The 12,524-nt window shown below is 39.8% G+C and overlaps 2 long non-coding RNA genes across 3 annotated transcripts; one reads left to right on the plus strand and one right to left on the minus strand.

Annotated features, from left to right (window-relative positions):
- Positions 1-1,510: 1,510 nt before the first annotated feature.
- Positions 1,511-3,320, minus strand: LOC112557187. 2 transcript variants are annotated; one of them, XR_003097915.1, is made up of 3 exons: positions 3,163-3,320; positions 2,589-2,940; positions 1,511-1,732 (listed from the first exon to the last, which is right to left on the minus strand). It is a non-coding gene; the product is annotated as an uncharacterized LOC112557187 (long non-coding RNA). The 2 variants fall into 2 exon arrangements; XR_003097914.1 differs by having other exon boundaries at positions 3,139-3,274.
- Positions 3,321-9,043: 5,723 nt separating this feature from the next.
- Positions 9,044-12,004, plus strand: LOC112557242. The gene is made up of 4 exons (XR_003097924.1): positions 9,044-9,200; positions 10,447-10,632; positions 11,295-11,354; positions 11,828-12,004. It is a non-coding gene; the product is annotated as an uncharacterized LOC112557242 (long non-coding RNA).
- The last annotated feature ends 520 nt before the right edge of the window (positions 12,005-12,524 follow it).

Raw genomic sequence — 12,524 nt, forward strand, 5'->3', positions numbered from 1 at the left:
AAGTAATGATTTTATGTCAAGGACCATTTATATATTTATAACATTATTCGCTGGCTATACAAAGTTATAACATTAAAATAAGCCGTAGTTTCTACACGGTGCGTTAACACGTGCGACGTGTACACTCAAGGAAAAGCATGAAGGCAACCAGGGAAACCTGAATCGAGGACAGAGAATACAGATGCAGTGAGATCCATGAGGGAATGGCCTGGAGCGACAATCGCAAATCCTTCCACCTGACCAATGAGGGTCAGCGATCGAGGACATCGCGCTCTGGAAAGGCACTCTATCAATTCTCATGATGATGATGATGATTATTATTATTATATCGAGCATGCAATTTGGAGTCTGAAGGGAGGCAAATCTTTCGGGGTGGACAACGTCCCAATGTATTTGATCAAAATATTTTCTTTTAATGATGTTTATTGGAGCTGGGTTCTTTTTAGGAAAGGTAAAAGTAGAACAGATAGGGATATTGTAATAATTTTATTGTAAGTCTTGAAAATTTCTCATTTGAAATTGATTTTTGTTCCAGAAATGGGTTTCAAATAGATCATATAATGTGTTGTTGAGATACGAAAACATATTCCTATACTGTTGCATTTGATGTATTTGCATCGTGCATTAAATTTAGTTTCTTATCAAACATTATTTACAATTTCTATCTTGCTACATCGAGTAGTGTAAACAGTGTTATAATTTCTGTGTACATTTGGAGATATGTTTTGCAACATTTTGGTGTGTCATTGAAAGACCTACAGCAATTTATGACCTCAAGGAGTCATTCACAAAACGACTGACAAGGATAAGTCGTTCCTGGAATCATGCCAGAAGATTGAGGACAATTTTGGATTAGTAAGCTAAAAGGACAAACACGCACACACCTTCTGCAGCCTTAAACCTTTGACCTTAGGTATATACGTTTTGAGGAATGATGTATGTTTAATCGATTTTTCAGCTTTTTGTTCTTGTTTTCATTATTATCTAACGAAATATTGATATATGATGTTGTGTCATGGATGTTTTGTGAGTGGTTTTCACTGCTAGTCTGCTTTCGTCATGAGAAATGTCTTCAGCGTTGACTATGTCTGTAGTGAGCAGATCTTGGGATTGATTGTGAAAACTAGTGATGGAGAATGGCTTTATTAAGATGGCCAAGAGAGCCTTTGACTAAAAAAACGTTAGTGCTCATTGAACCATTGAACTTCGCAATGATCCAAAGTCTCATCACACTGGGAAACGTGAACTTAGCTCGGTATGGTGAGTAACCTTTCAATGCCCCTTAGGATGGTGCAAAAACCATAGGTTTCCGGTGACAAAGGAAGCAGCAAGATTAATGAAAATGAAAAGACTTGGAAGGAGGAACGACGAAGCTGGTTACTTCTAAAGACATTCCAACACGCACTCGCCGACTCTTTCGTGCACGCGCTCCCCACACTCCCCACCCACCCAATGCCCCCCTTCCACACACACAGGTTAGTCTCGCGCCATACCAAGTACTGGAAGCACCTGTAGATTGAAAGCAATCATTTATTGTGCGAATTATACAACATCTGCAGCGACCGACATCAACTCTTTTTAATGTTCAGTCAAACGTTGCTGTCGGCGATGATTCAGCCAAACCGAGGCTCAAAGAGGCTGGCACAGGAAGCCCAGGCTGAAGCGAAGTCTCTTTGCAGCTCTGGCATGTTGGGTCACGTGGTCCCTACTTTCCTAACGTGTTCAACATGTTCTTCACAGCGTCAACCACATAGTTCCGAACAAGAGGACGACACCACAGTATGCAAACAGAATGAAATTCAGTTTTGTATCGACATGAGGACGACAATATAGGCAGGTATGTGTCCTTGCGTTCATAGACTTTACAGAGACATACAATAAGCTCACATTATTGCTTGATTATTTAAACAATGAATAAGCATTTATAAATAATTCGATAAGAAATGGTTATAGAGGAATGCGTGAAACTGCCATCGTTTCCTCGGGTTCATGTCTGTTGAGTGCTTTGTGATCTACTTTAGTGTAAAGCATGTCGGCACAGTGCAGTGTCTAGAGACTGACAGTTTCATGCCGCGACAAGAGTCTACAGTTGTGACCGACAGTGAAATAAATTGAAATGATAACATAAATATGTTGTGGACGGTGTTTATCTCATCTTCTTTAAAAACCAGACTGTAGGCCTAACCTGAGGCTGCTAACTGCAGCGCCGGGATACCTTTATATATTTTTTTAGCTTTATGAAACCAGTAAAAAAAAGTATTCTCTCTCTATCTATCTAAAAATACATGTATATGAAACAAGTAAAAAATAGTTCAGTCTCTCTCTATGTATATATATAATTATAGCAAACAGACGCTGAGGTGAGCAAATAGAAGAAGTAAGTAGAGTACATAAATGAGCGTTATCATGTCCATCGTGGTTTCTTCGCCTCTTCACCTTTACCTCTTCCGAAGAAACTTTATGTTTGAAGGTAGAAATGAATTAATTAATGAATAAAGGAAGGAAGGTAGGTAGGTAAGAACTAAAAGAGACGGACATCATAATGCTTGTCTCCTTTGCGTAAAATGGAATATTTTAGTGATTCAAACCTTGGTAGACCCAAAAACCTTTTTTCCGACGGCTTTCATCATGCAGACAGAACCGTTGATGGCGGCTTGTGCAAATGGACTGGGGGCAGCCTTTCCTGTAGAACTGGGGGGAGCAGTTCTCCCAGATTCTTCTACATACTTCGTTGCTGCAGATCCTGCACAACCAGCGAGATCTGTCAAGAATCTTTCACTGCGCAGCAACTCTGTATTGATTGCGCTTAGCGCCCTCTGGACCACAGGGTCCTTCAAAGCCGACATCACGTCACGTGTATCTATTTGACCTGACACCTCCAGCGAGACAGAGAAGACGAATAGTATAACGGCGATAGCGATCTTGTACATTGTAGCGTCTCTGCAAAGAAAAATTCTCCTTTTGAAGGCAGATCATTTGCACATTCTACAAATACATATACAAATCTTTTGCAAGCGCCACCGTTAAGTGACAGAAAAACACCAGACTTTCAAGATTTCTATAAAGTTCATTTCACACCGCTTGCGAGGTAGACGAAAAACATTTGCACGAACAAGATGGAGAAGAGGGCTAACTGACTTGCGAATTCGTAATAATTCTTACGACAACAGGAGACCGTCAAGAAGACTGGGTAGGTTGAAGACTGGATGCTTTTCTTGTCGAGCCTCGACTCCAGCAGACGAGGACGAGATCCGCTGACCATGTTTTTAAACCGTCGCCTCGTGCGCGGCGCCAGTTCATTGGCTGATGACTCCGCCAATCACAGACACCAAGACTTGCGACGTGGCAGTTTTTCTATGAATTCATTTTTTTTTTTTAAAGAAACACAATGGCTATTATAACTTTAAGCATGTACGTTTTATTTTGATTCGTAGACGGGTAAACTGTAGATGCTGTTGGACGATTTTGTAGTTAAATCAATTGCGCAAGAAGGCGGTGAGTTTTATTGAGAGAATGCTGCCCATGCTCAGAAAATCTTTCAGGAAAATTTATTGTAGAATTGTTTTCCTTTTTTCACTTTTATTCCATTTGTTTTTATGTTTCTTATTCTTCTGGCGTTTTGGTTTTATTTCTTCTCTTTTAAAGTTGAGAATCGAGCATATGAACCTGGAAAACAAAGATCTTTTATTACCAGCATTCTCCAACAGAGGATCACGATAAATGACAATAGACTAGATTAAATCAGCTTTATTATGATGAAATATTTCAAACGTGTTGTACAGGGCAAACTACTTCCTCACACCTATTAGTCTTTGGACCCTTTTTAGTTTTAGTTGTAGAAACCGATCAAGATGAAACACTAACTCTCATTAACAGCACAATGTACCCATGTAAACAATCATGGTTCTTCATTCAATGTTCACATTGGACAAGTTGTGAGTAAAAGTCACGGTAAATCAATGGTTTGGGGGTGAATCTTCGGGGCACTGAAACTTTAGTCAACATGTTGAGCTAAGTTCAAACTAGTTTCCCAATATGATATGACTTTGGGGCAGTCACACACACACACACACAGACTGATAAGTAAATGCATGCGAACTCGTGAAACCATTCGTGTTTAGTGTTATAGGTCTTATCTTTGGGGGAAAATTGTCCACCAAACACACGGCGCAAGGACCCCTTGGAGGCTAACTTTTCTTATCATTTGAAATTTCAAATCACATTTACTTTCTTGTTTATAATTTTCAATGCTTTGAGTAAATTTAAATTTATTGCTTTATATAAAAATGTAGTTTGGTCAGTATAGTTGAAGTCTGCCATTAAACCAGAGAGCTTAGATATAGAGAGGGTGCACTCGCGACCGGCGGGAAAGCTCGTCGGTTAGAGTTATCTTTCGTAATGGGGTGCTACGAAACAACACGGCACAAGGCGATCGTTTGAGGCAAGGTGGGCAAATTTTTCTGCAATTAACTGTCAGATTGCCAGATTTAAATCAACCTCAAAAGAAAAACGTTTTCACAATTTCCCAAAGGACGAAGAGAGATAAGCTACGAATTTATTCTCAAATTACGATCTATAAGTGTCTACTGTAGTTGAGAGCAGCTAGTCTACTACAACGCGTGTTGCTCTTTTACTATGATTATTAAAAGGACTTTACTGATTATACTGTGAAACTGTGTGATGAATTCTCACTTATCTGATTAGAAACCTATTTAAATTTGTTATAGTATTTTCATTTAAGGCATTCGTCTCTGGGGTGAGGTGTTATAAAAATGTTTGTTATTAATATATTGAAAAAATTATTACAACAGCTCCAAAATAATGATGAACTTTATGAGAAGGAAAGATTTTGACCATCTTACACCATCTGATGTGTATAGAAAAGGATACTATCTCTGCTCGGATCATTTCGAGGAAAGTCAGTACAACTGTCCAACCCCCCAAAAAAGTCTTAAGAGGCTGTTAAGATATTAGAGTGTGCCTATTGTAAAAATATTGACCAGTTAATTCCTGGGAAAAAAGTTAAATCTCAGTTGATTAAACTTCTGTGGGAAGAGCTAAAAAGCATTGACCTCTGTTGTCCACTTGGTGCGTGTGATCTGAAAGGAAGTGTGATTAATCTATTTATCAATGTTTGCCTTCATTTTTCTCTTAAAGATAGCTCTGTGTCTTCTTTGAAAAAGGAACAAAAAGAAATCGAAAAATGTTGAAGTTACATCCTTTGTAGCTTTTAAGCTAAAGTAATTTAAAATTGTTTTAGAACAGTGTGAAAGAAAATGTTATAAATCTTTATTTAAAGTACATGTGTGAATGATACCTTTTGAGTATCTGCTTGCTGTATATTTCATAGTAAGCATAGCTGTTATCTTTAAATTGTCAACCAATGTTCTTACAAAAGGGATATGAATGTATATAAATATATACATTATTATTAATATTAGTATTATGATTTGTTATTAATTATGATTATTATGATTTGTGTGAGAATTTATTGCTCATGCTTGTATGTAAACAGAAATCTATATGTCTCAGTATGTGAGCAAGTCTTCTGAATGTGGCTTGTTTATATTTATGTGTAAGTCTGTTTTTTCCCATATTCATAAATTCTCATAAATTAGATTTTTATGGATTTTAAATAAATGCAAATTTGTGCTCATGGATGAACTGTTTGAATTTATAAAAGTTATCCTTTTTAAATATAGTCAGCTGTGATACATGTATTAAAACTCTCCCAAACTACCCTTATCTAAGCAATTCTCATCAATAAAAAACACAAAAATCTGTTCTTAGATAAACGTCATTTCATATCGCAAACACCTAGACATTTACTCCAAAGATAAACACTGCTAGCGACGACTTTGTTTAGTAGTGGTTGATAGTAGCAACTGCGCCGTAGCACCCCATTTCGAAGGGACGCAACTCCGTCACTACTTTTCTTAACAAGTAAGGATAAAGAAGGAGTGCACCCTCTCTATATCTAAGCTCTCTGATTAAACCCCAGCCAGTTTTCTTTAAACCATTTGAACCAAAGTTTAGTACAGTTTAAAAGTTCAAAGTCATCACGATTCTGAAGACGGAGGTATACTGAACACCACAGCAATGATATGCATTTAGTTTATTCTTGTTGTGCATTCGTGCATGTGAGGTGGTGGATGTGAAATCAATGGCTGTACGTCTGCGCCAAGAGAGTATAATATTTAAAATAGTCTTATTATGTTTTGTTATTGTCGATTCTTTGAGAAATTAATGTTTCGTTGCCGTCTTTGTAATGGTTGGTCAACATTCATGAACAAAACGGCATGAAACCTCCAGCTCGCTTTGACGTAGACACGTGACTGAAGTTTTATTATAGTTTAAAATTTCAGTATCCCGATTCGCATCTGGGAGGGATATTGAAAGAATCAATAAATTTTTTAAAGCTGTTTAGTCATTTCATTTTATTCCTGGAGTTAAACATCCCCTGTGGGACCCCGGGGTATGCTTTCCTAGCAAGCATTGTAAGAATAGGGTCCCTGCCATCCAGCCAGGCATGTCGTAAGAGGCGACTAAGGTGGACACCTCACCTAGAGGTAAAATAGGTTGTGGTAGGGCTAACAACCCGACCATGTAAAAAAAAAAAATCATGTTACAGAAACTAAAACCAGAGAACTCGTCACAGATGGCGGAGGTAATGAAGCACACCAGGAGACTGGACTAATGACGGACGACAGCCAAACCCGAAAGGGAGCTGGCGCCCCGACAGCGGATTTACTGAAGCCGAGGCAAAAGTTGAGGGTGGGGTGCTGGAACGTCCAGACCTTGTACCAGACTGGCAGGATGCTCCAATTAGTCAAGGAGTTTGACAACTACAACTTGGACATCCTGGGAGTCAGTGAGGTCAGATGGACCGGCACGGGAAAGAGAAGACTAGCGTCAGGACATACCATCTTGTTCTCAGGAAGATCAGACGCTCAGCACTCTGAAGGAGTAGCTCTACTCCTCAACAAGAAAACGGAAAAGGCACTGCTGGAATGGAAGCCTTATGGACCCAGGCTTTTGAGAGCAAGATTCCATTCAAAGTACACCAAGCTGACAGTGCTAGCTTGCTATGCACCAACAAATGACTCCGAGGCAGAAGACAAGGATGCTTTTTACGATCAGCTCCAGGCAGCCTCAGAAAGCGTTCCAGCCCACGACATGTTACTCATCATCGGCGATCTCAATGCCAAGGTGGGAAGTGACAACACCTGCAGGGAGCATGTCATGGGCAAACATGGAATCGGAACCATCAATGACAACGGAGAGAGACTGGCAGACTTTTGTGAAGAAAACAACCTACTGATTGGTGGCACACTCTTCCAACACAAAGACATCCACAAGGCAACATGGACATCACAAGATGGGATCACAAAGAACCAGATAGACCATGTCATCATCAACCGAAAATGGAGGAGCTCACTTCAAGATGTTAGAGCCTACAGAGGAGCAGACATTGCCAGTGACCACACTCTTGTGATAGCCACAGTTTCCCTGAAGCTACGTCGATCACGAGGAAAACAGGCACGTCAGCAGAGAGTGGACTCCGGCAAACTGAAAAATCCAGCCACCGAAAGGGCCTTTGCTATGGAAGTAAAGAACAGGTTCCAGGCACTAGGAGACCAACAAGAGATGACCTTAGACGACTTCAATCGAGTCTTACAGGAATCAGGAGAGAAAATACTGGGCTTCCAACGGAAAAAGAAAGAACAGTGGATCAGAGAAGAGACATGGAAGAAAATAGAAGAGAGAAAGTCAGCCAAACAAAGAATCAACAGCACCAGATCTGAACGCCTGAAGGAACAACTCAGACAAAGATATACAAAACTAAACAAAGAGGTAAAGAGGATGGCAAGAACCGACAAAAGAGACCATATAGAGAAACTGGCAGATGAAGCAGAAAATGCAGCAAGTAAAAATGACCTGAAGACACTGTACAAGATAAACAAACAGCTAAACAACGGGTTTAAGAACAGTGATGTGCCGGTGAAAGACGTGAACGGTAATGTTATCGAGGGAGAGGCAGAAAAACTACAGCGCTGGAGGGAACATTTTGAGTCAGTTCTGAACAGACCAGATCCCCCTCAGCTTGCAGGCATCCAGCCAGCAGCTATAGACCTTGACATCTGCACAGACCCACCAAGCCTGGAAGAAGTGACAGCAGCAGTCAAGACAATGAAGAGCGGCAAAGCACCAGGGGCAGATGGAATAACAGCAGAGATGTTGAAAGCAGATGTAAATGTGACAGCTCACAAGCTGACTGAAATCTTCAGGCAAATTTGAGTAGAGCTGAAGTCTGCCATTAAACCCCAGCCAGTTTTCTTTAAACCATTTGAACGAAACTGCAGGTCTGTATGTACACATGCATTCATAACCTATTGAACGAAAGTTTAGTACAGTTTAAAAGTTCAAAGTCATCACGATTCTGAAGACGGAGGTATACTGAACACCACAGCAATGATGCGCATTTAGTTTATTCTTGTTGTGCATTCGTGCATGTGAGGTGGTGGATGTGAAATCAATGGCTGTACGTCTGCGCCAAGAGAGTATAATATTTAAAATAGTCTTATTATGTTTTGTTATTGTCGATTCTTTGAGAAATTAATGTTTCGTTGCCGTCTTTGTAATGGTTGGTCAACATTCATGAACAAAACGGCATGAAACCTCGAGCTCGCTTTGACGTAGACACGTGACTGAAGTTTTATTATAGTTTAAAATTTCAGCATCCCGATTCGCATCTGGGAGAGATATTGAAAGAATCAATAATTTTTTAAAGCTGTTTAGTCATTTCATTTTATTCCTGGAGTTATGCTCCGCTGCCTTCCCGTCTGTGACGTCATTAGAGGTAATTCAGATGGTACCCGTTGGCGCTAGACGGTTGCATTAAAATCGCTTTTTATGTCTCGACGTATAATGAAAATTTTTACTGACTAGGAGAAATTAAGCATAAAAAAATTTGAAGCCACGTCACTGTTATCATAAGTAACCCATACCCGTTAAATTCAGTTAACGCCGCCCAGTTCCCTGTCTCGCTGTTTCTGATTGGCTGCGAAGTCGCTGATCAACAGATGTCCTGTCACTGACTAGAGATTTAAAAGGTAGGAATGACGAGCTGAGTCGGACCAGACTACCTGTTTCTTTGATTCTAATATCATCAGAAGAAATTGAAGCCTATTGTTTCCTATGTAAGTCTAGCAAACCCGTCATCTGAATAGTTCTTGTTATCAGTATCTGGACCAAGTTTTAATCGGTTTCTCTAAAGTGGAATCTGCTTTGGGAAGTAGATTTTCTTCATTTTTACAGGAAACTGAGTGGTGTGGTGTTTTTATTTGTTTGGTTTTTTTTTTGTTTTTTTTTTTTTTTTATTTCGGCCCTCTTCGAACAGTCTGTTTAACTCTTCGTTGCCCTGTGCACCACGATGAGAAGGTATCCGCTTCAGAACAAGACTCATACTGGAACTGTAGGGGGTCAGTTTACGCCTGGTGTCGGCAGGTGTCGCTGCTGTCTCTGGGGGTCTGGTACAGCGATATGCTGTTGGTCAGCATCAGGGGGGCAGAGTACCAGTATAGTTGAGGGTATGAGCTGCCACTCAGATGTCACTGGTTTCTGCTCCGAGATTGGTCGAGTACAGCCCGGTTGGTTCAACTTGATTGTCAACCATCCAGAAAGCTGATAAAGACTCTTACTCATATGTTCTTGACTGCACCCTCTGCTGTGTGCACTTAGGCCCATGTAGTCCCAGGTGATATTAAGGTATAGCTGTCCGAGATCTTAATAGTTGAGGTGCTTACTTTGTCCTCGGAGTGTTTGTGGTGACACTGGACAGGTCGGAATGATGTTTCGACCTGCAGTCTTATAGGTCTGAGTAGGGGATTTCTTCGTTTCCTCAATTTCACCTGCACTTCTCTTGGCTGTGGTCCCCGTCATGTTCTATTTATAGTCACGAACAATTCGTCTACCCAGCTTGAGATGCTATTTAGGACTATTGACGATGCTGATTATGAAAGATTATTTCTAACTGTTTTGGGGTACATGTGAGAGCTAAACGCCAGGTGAGGACACTAAACCAACAAGCTGCCCACGTGAAAACTCATGGACATGTCACACCCCACCCACCATAGGCACTACCCATACACCTTCATTTGAATCCACATTTCTTATTAATTATTTTGCTCACAACTGTACAGGACTCTATCGAAAGTCTGATAGAAAAAAGTCAAAGAATGTCGAATAACTAAATAAAATAACTCAAGAAGTTTAACAAAATCAAATAGTTTCGTGTATTATCGGTCTTTTTCAATTCTGTTTTTGTTCTAATTTCGTGATTATCTTTTTACTTTCTTGTTACTTAATTTGTTTCATTGGTGGCAGATTAGATAGATGGTGTGTTTGACTAACATGTCAGAGATGTTACTATTTTCTTCCTTCTAGAGAAGCGACAATGTACAAGTTCCTCATTGTCACTCTGCTCCTTGTCTGCCTGTGTGTGACGGAGGTGTCGTCTGCTATTTATGAAGGTCAATGCCCACAGCAACCAGTTCGATTTGAAACACCCGAACAATTGCGTCAGTACCTGGAAAATCTACAATACTGCTTGATGCTAGCTACCCGACCAAGGTCAATGATCCATGTGTCGTTATAATTTTATGAATCTCAGTATTACCATTAATTTCTTAATTAATAACCATTATATTATTTTTTCACTTTTACCAGCAGGCCGGGGCAGAACCTTCATGAATAAGGGTGTCCCATAATCAGCTATCAACTGCTATCAAGCTAATTAGAGCTGGTTTTGTTGTGGTGATAACATACTGACCCAAGCTAATTAGTGACTTCAGTTGACATTCTACTAGCTGCCGAATATCTGGCATTGCCGCCGATGGGTAACTGTTCACGCTTGACTCGCTTCCCTTAAGCCCTATACACAAACCCCTTTTAATTACTACAATGGTAACTATAGATACCAGTGACTTGAGAAACTGGGGAGTACAGTATGAGGAAGTACTATTAGGATTTCTGATTCCATCTTGATGGGATCAATTTTTTTTTTTGCGTGGATAGTAATTATTTCTCGCTTCATAAGTTAATATGTTCAATTTGGTTTTCCTTTAGTTGGCAAGTTGCAAAAACTGCAAATAATGTGAGTGAGTGAGATCCTTGTTAAGGCACCGGCAATCATCGGACTGTACGAGGGAGAACTGTTATCATAAGAAAATAACTGCCACTAAGATATCAGACTCGTGCTGTTACTGATGACGGAGTGCTATGTTTTTCTCTAGGTACCGGCGAGACATCGACTTATAAATGATCCGCCATGCTTACGAGGGCGGAAACTGCAGGTCTGTATGTACACATGCATTCATAAATGTGTGTTTGTGTGTGTGTGTGTGCGCGACGTTTAGGTGTATGTATCCAGTTCATTTGTAAGCCATTCATGCAAAATCCCACACACACCTGGCGAGACGTACTGGTTATCACACTGTTACTAATACTAATACTAATACTAATACTAATACTAATACTAATACTAATACTAATACTAATACTAATACTAATACTCTTGTATATATCTCTACCACAACACTAGAGTTAAGCTCTAGTCTATTACATTGAGAAATGCAAACGGTAGACATTGAACAGCAAACGAACTCAAAGCTGAAGCGGATATTTAATAACCAGAATGAAGTTTGTGAACTAAAACTCCAGGTGTTTATGGAAGAACTGAGTTAATGGGGCATGTTTGAATGACTCTAAGAACTCAGTCTTATGAAATATTTGTCAGAATTAACCGTTTGTCTTTTTTTGTGTTCAGATTCCCCCATCTCTTTCGAAATTCGGCCATAGCTTCATAATCCCTTGGCACTGTCATGGAGGCACCACCATGTAGGTCTTCGTCTCACGGGAGTCTGCACTAGTGCCATTCAAACATTTGTCTCAATATTGTCTCGCGTTGTCATCTGTCGCTGCAATAAAAGACTGATTTGAGCTACGTGGCCCTTTGAGTTGTTGATGTGGCGTGTGCATGAAAGGCTAACACGAGTAAATACTTCGGAAGGCCTCCTACCTCTGAGACTCTTCTCTGCATGTTCTAGCGTGTTGTAGAGACGAGACACTGTGACACACACACACACATCTTAAGATCCTGTTAGTCCAAAGGGCAGGTCAGACTCAAAACAAAACGTATCACAAGCTTTTCTTGCTAACACATATACACACAACAAGATTACACTGCAAAACTGAATAATCTTGATTTTCATTTGTAAACAACATATCATAAAAGATTATCGATGGGCTTCCATAACTTTTTGCCCACTTCAAGAGATACTTCTCTGATGATTGTTGTTTGGTCTAAATGCGAATGCGTATTGTATACATCGTATTATTTTGATGAATTTTGTTTTCTTCTTTAATTTGCTAGATAAAATAATAACAATAAGATTCACTTTCCCGTTTTGTTGAACAATATGCACTATGATCGGAAGAAAAAAAAATAGCAGTCATCCATACAA

The sequence above is a fragment of the Pomacea canaliculata genome, linkage group LG2, assembly GCF_003073045.1.
Source record: "Pomacea canaliculata isolate SZHN2017 linkage group LG2, ASM307304v1, whole genome shotgun sequence".
Taxonomy (NCBI): domain Eukaryota; kingdom Metazoa; phylum Mollusca; class Gastropoda; order Architaenioglossa; family Ampullariidae; genus Pomacea; species Pomacea canaliculata.